Below are 12560 nucleotides of genomic sequence, written 5' to 3' on the forward strand. Positions count from 1 at the left end.
CAGTTCTCATTTCATTTCACTTTTTAAGCGCTCAGCACTTATAAACACACGAGAAATAGAAAAAGTTGGCGAAAAAACACAACAAAATAAATAACAAATTGCACTGTTCCATTGCACGAATTCCCAAACAGCAAACAGAAAGTGCAACAGCAACAAGAAACTGCAACGCCGCCAACACCAACACCAACGCAATGTTCGAAAATTGCTAACGCGCCGGAATGCCGCAAACGCTGGAACAAAACAATCAAATAGCAGCGGCATTGCGGTAGGCCGCTGTCGGCAGCAACATGCGCAGCTAACAGTCCGACTGCTACTTAACAGCGAAAAGTGCTGTTCGGAGACTGAACAACAGCGCGAGCTGCAAATTGAGCGCTGGTAAGTGTCCGCTGCCTGGCAAAATTTCTGTTAACTGTGGCGAACAGCGGTATGTTAATGCAACTTAACAGTCAGCAGCCGGTCTTTTACAGCACATGGTTAGGGAGTTGGTTTTTTTGCTGGTTGATTTCTTTGTTGGTGTTGCTGCGGCAGCGGCTGCCGCTTTGCTCGTTGTGCATTGTGTGCTTGTGGCCATTGGCAGTGTGGTTGTTAGCTGCTGTTGCTGGTGTTGCTATTGCCGGCTTTTTTCGATTTTCTGCTGTTTGGTTTTGTTCGAAAATCTGCGCGTCTCAGTTGAAGTGAGCCAGCCGTTTCGGCAGTTCGTTCGTACGTTGGCACGTTCGTTATTGGTTCAACATCTCGATCGTCTGTTTGTTTTATCGCTGGCTAGTGGCGTAAAATTACGTTTTGTCGTCGTTGTTAAAACGCAAGTGGCGCGAGTTGAAATTTCTTTATGTTTTTATGTTAACGCGAAAAAATGTTTGTTAACGAAAATTGTTGAAGTGATTGCCTATTGTTTACTGTTATTTGTGTTATGCGAAATCGCGCGAAAAATACAGTAACGTTATTTTGTTTATTTTAAAGCAAAAAAAGTATTATGTTTTGAATAAAAAAAAAATTGTTTTTAAAATTTCGAATTGGCAGCTTTAAAATACTGTTAAAAATATTTTATATGCAAAAATTCACACACACTTACATACATATTTTGCGACCAGTGCCTGTGCTTTGCGTTTATTTTGCAATAATTTGCGAAATATTTTGAAATTTCTGTCCAGAGCGCAGTTCTGCTTGAGGTAAATCTCAATTTCAGCATTTTTATTTTCAAAAATATGTGCCTGCCACATGCAACACCAACAATTGCTGTTGCGCGCGTAAAAAGTTCAAAACACTTGCGAAAGTTTTGTGCGCAAAAATTGTTTGTTTGAAAAGGAATTATAAAAAAAATCTGCTACGCGCGCCAACAACTCAATTGTCAAGTGATTACGTGCGAATTTGTTAACTTCCGCATTGCCGGTTCCGCCGTTGTTGCACACACGCCGTCAACACAGCCACACAAGTCTAAAACCAATTTTCAGTTGTTTAAATGCACTTTTTGCCATATTCTATATTCCTGCCTCCGCCAAACAATTTCTATGCAAAAAGTCGCAAAAAAACCGAAACATTGCCTGCGCGCGGCAACCAGCATCAGCTGTGTGGGGTATAAAGAAACCGCAGAAAAAATATAAAAATATTTGTAAACAACATAGCAACAGTGTTGTTGTGCGCTGCACGTCCAGGCGGCCTTGTCGGCAGCCACCCAAGCTGCCGCCCAACCGCAGCCGCCACAACACTGGTGTCCAGATATAAAGTTTCGGTGGCGTCGAAACGCGTGCGCGTGCTTTTGTGGTTCTTTCAATTTTGCGCTGTTGGTGTTTTGGGTTCTGCACAGCTACAGTTTTGCTGTACGCGTTGTTGTTGCTGTACACATTGTTGTTGCTGTACATATTGTTGTTGCTGCTTGTGTTGGCCATTGTTGTCTATTTGTCTATGTGTATATACATATATACAATATGCTTGCCGCAAATAAACTAGGAAAAGCTGCGAGGAAAATCGACAGCAAAGCAAAAGCCAAAAAGTAAATGAGCAAAGCGAAAAGGAAGCGAGGACGCGACGCTGTAAAGTATGATGCACACGGCAAAAGGATGTGCAAAACAAAAGGCCAAAAAAAGTGGAAAGTAAATGGAGTCGAGCAATTTATAAATGGGAAATGAGAGAAAATAACACAGCAGAGCAATGACTTCGCCGAAGTTGAAGACTGGTGGCTGTGACCAGTGCATAACTGTAAAATATAGCGCATGAACTGGCATAAAATGGAAAAAAGGAAAAGCGTTGCAAATCACCAAAATTGAAATACTTACTAATTTAGATGTGTATGCATGGATATATATACATATGTATGTATATATGTGTGTGTGTGTGTGCGCAACGGCTTTCCACCTCACTTGATTTATTGTCATTTAGAGCGGAATTCGTATGCGTCTGTTTTATTGCACACAATCGGATGTCATGCGAGTCCATTTAGATGCTGCTCAGTTGCCGGCTACAAGCCGCTCTCGCTCTAATGTCACAACTTGACTTGCAATTTTCTGTGTGCTTTTTTGTTTTTGTGCTGTTTTTTGTTGTATATACAATACAATAAAACGCATGAATTTCACGTATGCTGTGTGACATTTTTTCTTTAATCCCACACACACACAGGCATACGCGGGCTACCGCCGGAAATCAGCAACTGGCAAGTGCCATTCTCCTGAGGATAACACCACACATGCACACAAACACATATATTTGTATATATACATACATATATATATAAATCTACGGATTATAATACATATTGTATGAGCCTTGCTGCCCGCCTTCTAACCACAGCCAAACAAGCAGCGCGCCAGCCACTTCGCCATGCCGTTATGCCACCACTTGCTGCGGATGTGTGCTCCTAGCGCTGCCAGCCACTACCCGCACACATACACATGCATGTTCATATGATTCTAGCACGTAACTAAGTATCCATAACGGCGTTAGTGTAGTCGCGTGTACAATACTGGATTCAACGTATTGCTCATGTGGCTGTTGGTTGTTGTTGTTGTTTTGCCTTACCTGCACTCATAAATTTATTATACTGGATTTTCCGGGCTTATTGTCAAAGTTGATTTTATACTCTTATTGGATTATGCGCAAATGATTCGCCAGTGCTCAGACCGGTAAGTTTAGTGCATCGATGCATGTAATAAATGAAAAAAAGTACTATTACATATTTATTTTGCATTATTATTATATACACACACAGGCATTTATACATGCTTTGGGATTAGACACGATTTATATTTGCAAATATTTTATATCTTCTTCAATTTATGCACATTTAATATGTTGCATATTTAAAATTTATTAATATGACCATCAAAGGCGTTGCATAATTCGATAAATTTATAAGCTTTTTGTTACGGATGTACATATGTATATAGAAGCTCTAATATTGTGTGTACTGTGGCAGGAAAACGTAATTTTATATGCTAAACAAGTATTTATTAAAGTAATCGGATTTTATCGGATTTTAAATGCATGAAAACTATTGTTTAGTTATATCGAGTTTTCCGTATCGATAATCATAAACTTTTGGTGCTACAGCTCTAATCTAAGGCTATGGTTATATATGAGACCTCGAGACCTCTTGATCATTTGTAAATTATTTCCAATTTTTATATGCCACGCTTCTTCATATCTTTCTCGAGTTCATCAATGCATCTTGATCGCGACCTTGCTCTTGCTTTAGTGAGTTTGAATGTCGTTACCTCTACAATTCTCAGCGATGCTTCTCCCACCCTTATTCTTGAGATCTTTATCTAAAAAATTTGCAGCGTCCATGACTCTACTCCGTAGCGTGACAGCCGTCGAATGTAGTGAAATGAGTAGTTTAGATGTCAACAGTTTGATTAAGGACGCGTAGAACACATTGACGACTTGCATTCTCTCTTCGATACTCAAGCCTCTCAGGCTTGTTGAGTTACTGCTACTGAGTTCGAAGTGGATGTAAATAAAGGCTTTCACAGTTTCAAATGCGTATTGTTCACTCTTGGTATCGATATCGATCAAACGACTCTAATTATAAGTATTGTCCCTTGTTATTATCGATATCGAATGTAAGTACACAATTAATTTGCATAAATTTCATTAAAGAAATTCGAAGTCTAAGTAAAAGACTTATCAATATTAAGTTAATAGTTAAGAGTTTAAATTGCGTAATTTTTCATTTTCTCTTTGGCGAACTTCGATAAACCATTAACAGTGACTTAACCGATTCCTTTTTATAAAACGAGAATAATATCTAATTAAAAAAAATATTGTTTTATTTATTAGGTCATGAAATTTATGTCTTTTTCTGGTTAAAATTATTATTTTTTTGGTATATCGATAAACTGACTAAACTTGCTAGCTTAACTAACGACAGAATATATTCAGAAGCATGAAATAGATATTTATTATTATAAAGCAGAACAAATTATGAAATTTTTATCCATTTATCGATTATCGTATATCGTTACCGATTTGACTGAAGTCGGAATATTTTCAGAAGCATAAAATCGATATTTATTGTTATACAGCAAAAATAATTTATTTATCGATTATGTGGTATCGTTCTATACAATTTATCGATTAAATTTTATCGCTTATCGATAATTTACAAAAAGCTAAGTTTAATGGAAATGAAAATTATAAGTACCGTTATTTCCTATAAATAAAAAATTAGCACAGTAAAGCTAACAACTCCCTATATTTCTAATTATTTTCTTAAAATATAATTTTGACAATTTTTTCTTAATTTTGAATAAGTTTAAGACTGCTGAATGCAGATACCTTCTTTACCCAATCTGCCTAACCACAACACAGCCTCTCAAAACAAACGCATCCGTATTATTTTACAAAATTTACAAAACTAAATTAATATCTCAACATTTCTTATCTACAAGATCTCTTTCTCTACCCAAAATTAATACGCACAGCAATAAAAAAAACACGGTTTACCGTTTCAAATCGCAGAACAGCTCATAATTTACTCGTTCCACTTAATACACGTACATGTGACTAAGTGGAAAACCTGTTTTCAATAAAAATAAATACATTTCTACGCATCGTCCAGACAGTTTTAAACTCTTATCATATCTCAATCAAACGATGCTACGCCAACAATTCCATTAAACGCGGTTATACCTACCCAAAAAACTATCGAAGAAATTCAGACATCAACACTAATGATCTTTGAAAAATCACACCAAGCGGGTATCAGGTGTAGAGCGAGTATGCAGACTGTGGAGCGCTGGTGTCATTGATATTAACACTAGGCAACACGTACCAAAAGCAAAAACAACACATACGAAAAAGTAAATTAACAAAAAGTTGCCGCAAGAAAAATTCGAAAAAATAATGCACAGTTGAATGAATAGATGAAGGAATCAGTGAAACCTAAGCCAAAGTGAAGAAAAAGTAAGAGCAAAAAAAAGGGAAACAAAAAAATCGTAACAGAAGCTACAGAATTCCCGCCTGCAGCGATTTCGTTAAAAAAGTAAAGCATTTGAGTTGCAGAATAGAGTTACCATTGGAGTTTCCACACACCCACACACAGACATAACAGAGTATATATACATATGTGTTATGAATGCAATATATAGTCGCGAGCTTGAAGTAAAATATTCGTAAAGCAAATATTCGTATGCTATAGTTTATATATAATATTTTTTGCGAATATTCACTGAAATTCGATATGATTTACGGCGTACGACGGGCACCAGCACATCTACATACATACATATGAACGTAAGAATATGTCTTCATATAAAAGTTATAAATAAAATACCGCCAGTGCTGCATGCCACATAAGCACGCGCACACTTTTAACTAAAATTCATGAAAAAGCAATTGTTGGATTTAAATCAAAGGTGATTTCTGTAAGTACATTGAGATTTAAGCGCGATAATGATGCTGCACACGCACACATGCATACATAGACATTTATGTAGGATGAGTTGCTTGAACTTGGAGTCAATGTGTATGTAAGCTTGTTTGGGTCACAAGAAGAGGCAAAGTATAACGAAAATAAAAAATATAGCAGAAGAAGAAGAAAACATGAAATATATACATACATGTACACACACACACATAGCATCACAATTTGCTACCTTTGTGTAACTATAATTTAATGGCTTTTGACAGCCAGAAAGCGCCAAAAGCATAATAATCAGCCTGATCATAATAATATTTGCTTGAGCGCATATTCATAACACATACATACACACTTATGCACACACGTATAAACGTCGCCGCATAAACAGCGGCGCATTGTCCGAAATGCGACACTTCAATGAGATTACTGATGACCGCCGGCAGATGTCAATGGGCGGCTTTGATGTTGAACTTGTGAATTACTATACATATGAATAAATATAAATGTACCATTTGTGTACTAACAAGCACACAAACACAATCACATGCAGGCGTGCATGAGCTACGTTTTATGTATGCTTCCGTTGATGTGGCATTTAATGAGCAGAAGTGCCGCAATTAAAGCAAGAATAAAATATGTATGAATCACTGTGTACCTTTCATTAATGAAAGATCGTTTTTTTATTTTGTAAGAAGACGCTGTGGTTTGTGGAATTTATCATAATTCGCCACTATTTGCTGTGAAATTAATATTATAAAATATTTTTCGTACTTTTTTTAAGAAATAAAAATCGGTTGCTTATAAAAAAAATTGAGTTTAAACGATTTTTGTTGAAAGATGCCTAAATAAAATTGTCTGGGTTGTACTAGATAATTTACAGAGTATAATCTTGAGGTTTCCTAACAAGTAATGTGTACACTAAGATCTCTTTCATGGGTTAAGATAGCACTTTCATTACTGAACAAGTTTTTTTTTCTAGTTTCTTAAGAATAAAGAGAGAAGTGTATCGCCGTTATAAGCAACAAACGTTTGCATAACATAACGCAACGAAATATTTTGGCATATTAACCCTTGCATGCCTGTTTTTGATTTAAGGAAATAAATATTAAAAAAAGATTGAAAATTGAAAAATATCTTTATGGCACTGGAGATATACAGCCATATTAATTCTCTAACTTTTTCTTCCGTGTATTTTTAACATACTATCTTTGAGAAATTTTGAAATTTCTGGGAGTAAATATTTAGCCCAATGCGACTTTTTACACTTTGGTGCTGCAAATCAGTGTCTTCAAATATTTAAGGTAAATTGTGATATAAAAGTTGTAGGTAATATTCTAACTAAAAAATAAATTTATAATTGAAATATACGTATAAGCGTTTAATATTTTTTTGAAAATATCAAAAACAATCTGCAAATCTGAATATATTTTAATTCGAAACAAATTCCGTTATTTTTATTCTTATAAATTTAATTAAGGAAAGAAATATTTCATTATAAATTTTCTTTTTAATTTCTTTGGAACCATCAAAAATAATCTGGCAACTCTGAATTAGTTTTATACTCGCAATAAATTCCGTTATTTCCATTTCTTTAATTATAAATTTATTTAGTGAAAAAAATATTTCATTATACATTTTTATAATTATTTTGAAATTATCAAAAATAATCTAGCAACTCTGAATGTAGTTTAATAAATTCCATTATTTCCATTTTTTCAACTCTTTGAAAGAAATTTTTAATTAGTTTCCTTAATTATTTATATAATTGTTTTGAAAAAATGAAAAAATATGGCAACTCTGGATTAATTATTAATTTTAAATTATAGTAAATATTTATGAGTGAAATATTTCAATAGTTTCTTAAATTAAATTATTATTATACATTTTTTGGAACCATCAAAAAAAATCTGGCATCTCTGGACTTTTTTATTTTTTTTTGTTTTTAGTAATAATATCGATTTAAATTGCGTTGTTTAAATTTTTTAATTACTAATAATAATAAAAGACTAACATAAATTACAAACAGAGACAGCTTGAATGCTCATTAACAATAATTTTACATAAAGCCGTCAAAATAATTAAATTTGTTACTATAAGAAATAAAATATACGCAGATCTAGACTTTTACACGATTTGGTTATTTGTTTTATCATTAAAGAAAAATAAAATTATTAATTGGCAACACCGAGCATAGTCACAATTATTTTCTTCATGCGTATTATATTGGCAAAAAGCGCGTCTTTAAAAAGACTTTTTTTTTTTAATTTTCACTTTAAAAAATAATATTTAACATTTTTTTGTAAAAAATAGTATATTTAAATATTTTGTAGACCAATATAATTTTCTTAAAATAACTCCTAGTGATAAAAAGGTGTGTCCTTTAATAATTGCTACGAGTAAATTTCAAATGAATTCAGTTAATTTTTGCGCTCTTGAACAAAACAAAATTTACAATAAAAAATATCTGCTTCTTCCGCTTCTTCGATATAACAACAGGCCCATAAATGGATTGCCAATTTGCTGTGCCCGTTAATTAATAATTCACAATACAAACGTCTACAATTCAAATATTTTTTTTTATTTTGCGACATAATTACAGATGGATCTCTATTAATCAAACGAATAATCCGCAAATTACAAGTTCATCAATCACATTTTATTAATTTAATGCGTTAATCTCGCTATTAGAAACGCAAGTATTTGTAAAGATTTTGTAGATTTCTATATATCATATTTATCTGCACAAAGCAAGCCATGATGACTGGAACACTAGTCAATCGAGTCAATGTTAGGGCTCGAAGGCAAAAAGCAATACAAAAGCGAAGCTGGCATGCAAACAAACATAAATGTCTATATAATATATGTAAGTATATAGAAACATATACTTATGTATATTTATTTGTATTCATATGTATATATGTATGAGCACGCTCATTCATCAAACATCACACAAAATTGCTAACAATAAGTCGATTTGAGAAAAACCTAATAAAATTAATTGGAAGACATATAAATACGAGCGTGTCTATATGATCGTGTATGTAAGCATGTGTGTATGGATAAATATATTTGCATGTAAATACAAGCATTGTACAAATAACAATCGAGATTCACAAGCCAATATCAACAATAGACATATGACAAATTATCGTATTTGAAATTTGTGATGAATGAAAGCAAAATAAATACATATGTCAATTGAAAATTCTGTCGAATTTTGTGAACTTGTAACAAAAGGCGGATTAGCTAGTTAATATGAAGCGTGCACGTATTGTGTAAATGTGTGTGTGTGTGCGAATGAATTGATATTTGAATAGACAATGCTGAGCTTTTCGAGTTTTGTTTGGACATATTTTCAAAATATTCTTTTATTTGTCAGCGATTGAGGTTTGCTTACATACACTTTTATGTATATATACTTACATATATGAAGCTATAAATTTGCATCGTCTCGTCTATATATTATATTCATATACATATGTATATTTGTAAATTAAATTGATTTTCCTTTCAATATGACGGTTTTTGATTTGATTGAGCACCATTGAGGCTAAAAAAATCTGAACTGTGTAGTCACTTTCTATTTCACTTTATAACGTGGACGAAAAGTACTGAACCGATATAATACATTTTCAGCAACATGTCACATTATTAACGGAAGAAGTAACCCGCTTAATTTCAGAAAATAGTGTATACCTAGAGCCACATTTTCGGTAAACTTCGGTTAATTATAGGGTAATTTTCCCGGAAGATTCCGTATTTGGAGACCTTGAACATTTTTTTTTGACAGATTTCGACCATTTTTAGTTGAGAGGTGTCATATGTCAGAATGACCGTTAGAGTTTTTTTTTACTCAATGACTCCATTTCGACCGTTAGTTTGCATAGCAGCCATATGCTTGAATGGTCCAATAACAGCGGTTCCCACATATAAGCAATTTTTTGCTCAGAAAAGGACGTGTGTAAAGTTTCAGATCGTTATCCAAAAACTGAGGAACTAGTTCTCGTAGATTGACAGATGGACATGGACAAATCGATCCAGCTGGTCAAGCTGATCACTCTCATACAAAAGTAGTTCTTTATAGGGCTTCCGAGGGTTCCTTCTTGGCATTACATACCTTGTGACAAACGAGCCCAATACCCGGTATAAAAAAGCGAATTATTAACGCAGCTGCTTAGTTTAGAAGCACAAAAGCGACAGTTCCATTCAAGTAAGATTACATCAAGGTTGTAGTATATTATTTTTCATAAAAGAATACATTTAAATTTTCTTCCACCCCATCTTGGCATTGCCTTCCATTTTCATTAATTCTGATTATTATACTTTTATTATTACTTTCCCCACACATTCTTCTCCGCAGCCTACATATAGACAACACACATACTTACATACATATGTATGCGTATGTGGGCGTATGCTAAATCCCCATTTTCTGCAGAAATTTTTGAAATTTCAAAATCAAATTTATTAAATCATAAAATAAATTGCAAAGAAAGAGGCGAACAAACATTCATTAACTTAATTTACTAAGCCCACGCACACGACCACTTGAGACCGTATCGAGGTTAGTTGAGGTTGAGTGCCGCAAGTTGCCATCACCAGCAGACGCAACGATGAAAGTGCGCAGTTACATAACTACACACACAATAAAGTGTATTAAAATATATAAATTATGTTTGTGCTTGGGTGTGTGTAGTGATTGAGTGTCACAGTGTGCGTGTCACAGGCACACACCCAAGCAAGCACTTAACTTAAACATGCATTAATATTATAATGCGCTGGCATTCACACACATTCACACATGTGCAATAAGTATATATGTATGTGTTTACATATGTGTTTGTATAAGAAAGCCACTTCAGCACCTGGCAGGTGGAAAAGTTGAGTGTCAAGAGGTTCATCTCATTTTATGAAGTTGTAAAAATTATTCCTTACCGTCTGACAGCAATGTTGTTGCTTGGTGTTTACTTTAAATATTTCTTTAACAATTTGAGAAGTATTGCTAAACGAGGATTTCTCAACTTCTCGAAAAAGTAGTAGATTAGAAAAAAAATGCCTTACTATTTACTGGTAATTGAAATACTGGTCGAAAGCTCATCCGTGTTTTGGATGAATAGTGACACCTAAAGCTACCACCAATTTAACTGTGCCTATGTCTCTTTCTTTTCCGAGAATTTTTTTATATCACTAGAATAATCGTGGTTCAAAGTAGTGTCCCAAATTTCTTACCCAGTTTCTTTTAAGGATGTCGCTCTCAGTACACTCTTTTTCATTAGATGATATAAGCTAGAGCCAATAGGTTAAACAATGCATTTGCTCTCTTATTATTGAATAAAGATTTTAACATTTCGACTAGTCTTTTTATACCCTGAACAAGTTTATATAAAGATTTTCACGTAGTAACTTCCAGAAAAGCTCCTTAGAGACCTTATAAAGTATTTATATGTATAATGGATCTTGAAACTGAAAAACTTTTTTATTTGAGAAGATATAATCATCAAAATTTAGCTTGATTATTGTCCATTACAATTATACAATCCCCAAAACAATGTTTAGATCGGACCACTATACATACAAATGCCGTTAAAACTGACCAAAATCAAGATAAATACTTTTATAAAATATGTCTTGATAGTTGGTTGTATCATACCTGTATATTATACAAGAAAGGCAAGAAACAACTAGCAAAACGTTTTCCGTTCCATGCAAACTGTTGATCAGATACGTTTTCAGATTTAGTCTTAATACTTTCTAAGAGAAACGAATCTGTAAAGCTTCGGTGCTTCCGGATTTTACTGTTTTATTTTTTTTCTAATATGTCTTTCTAACCATTCTTATATATAACAACTTTTTGCACCATTGTTTTTTTCACTATATTTTGTAAACAATTTATAGTTAGGTAATCATGCTTTTAGTTAAGAGGTTACATGGGTTTACGTGCTTCAAAAAATTGTATTATTATATTCTTATTAATTTTTGCAATACCTCTAGAAAATTGTCCTATATTTTCAAATTTATCCGAGTAATAGTTTCGGAGATACAGCCCCGAGAACCTGTGCGCTAAGTCGAAGTCTTTAAACACGTTTTTCTCAGAACTGTGTTTTTGGAGACAGTTGGCAAGATTCCTCGAGAACTACTTAACCGATCTTCATGAAAGGGCCTTTGGGATACAATTCTTAAAGCATGGGCGAATATTTTTTTTTTCGATAACAACTATTTGAAATCAAAATATGCCGAAATTTTCACTGAAATTTTCATTTTTTTTTTTGCAAAAATGTCTGCCAAATATACAATTTTAAGTTTTTAAAGATGGTCCTGTAAGGGGTTATCCAGCCAACGCGGTCCCATTTTTTTTTCGAAGGGTCACCGAAATGTCGTCCCAATGGCTGAGTTTAAAATATTTTTATCCAAAAATCTCAGAATTTCCTCGTTAATAGTGTATGTTTGTAACAGTAAAAAATTCTAATAAAATATTTGGTTTCATATATGAGAAAAAAATCGTTGAAAAAATACTGTTTTTTACCCGAGAAAATCCACGTAACCCCTTAATTCCGATAGATTACGCTAGTAGCTACAGTGCCAGTTTAAATATATTAGTTGTTTGAAACCTATTCTTATCGCTGGTCTTTAACAGTATACCGATCACATCAAGTCATATTACTGGCATTAGATGACATGTTTTATGACATTTTCGATCACAGAACCG

At 33.6% G+C, this 12560-nt stretch overlaps 1 protein-coding gene across 3 annotated transcripts in view; it reads left to right on the forward strand.

The window, feature by feature from the left end:
* The first annotated feature begins 570 nt into the window (after positions 1–570).
* Positions 571–12560, forward strand: part of LOC125778655 (uncharacterized) — a 188993-nt gene continuing 177003 nt past the window's right edge. The window contains exon 1 of one of the 3 annotated variants that reach the window (XM_049457492.1): positions 571–1169. The gene's annotated coding sequence lies outside the window, so the exon portion shown is untranslated. Of the gene's footprint in view, positions 1170–2315; positions 3117–12560 lie in introns of those variants that run through there. The other 2 variants (XM_049457495.1, XM_049457493.1) reach the window with 2 other exon arrangements.

Source organism: Bactrocera dorsalis, chromosome 5 (assembly GCF_023373825.1).
Source record: "Bactrocera dorsalis isolate Fly_Bdor chromosome 5, ASM2337382v1, whole genome shotgun sequence".
NCBI lineage: Eukaryota > Metazoa > Arthropoda > Insecta > Diptera > Tephritidae > Bactrocera > Bactrocera dorsalis.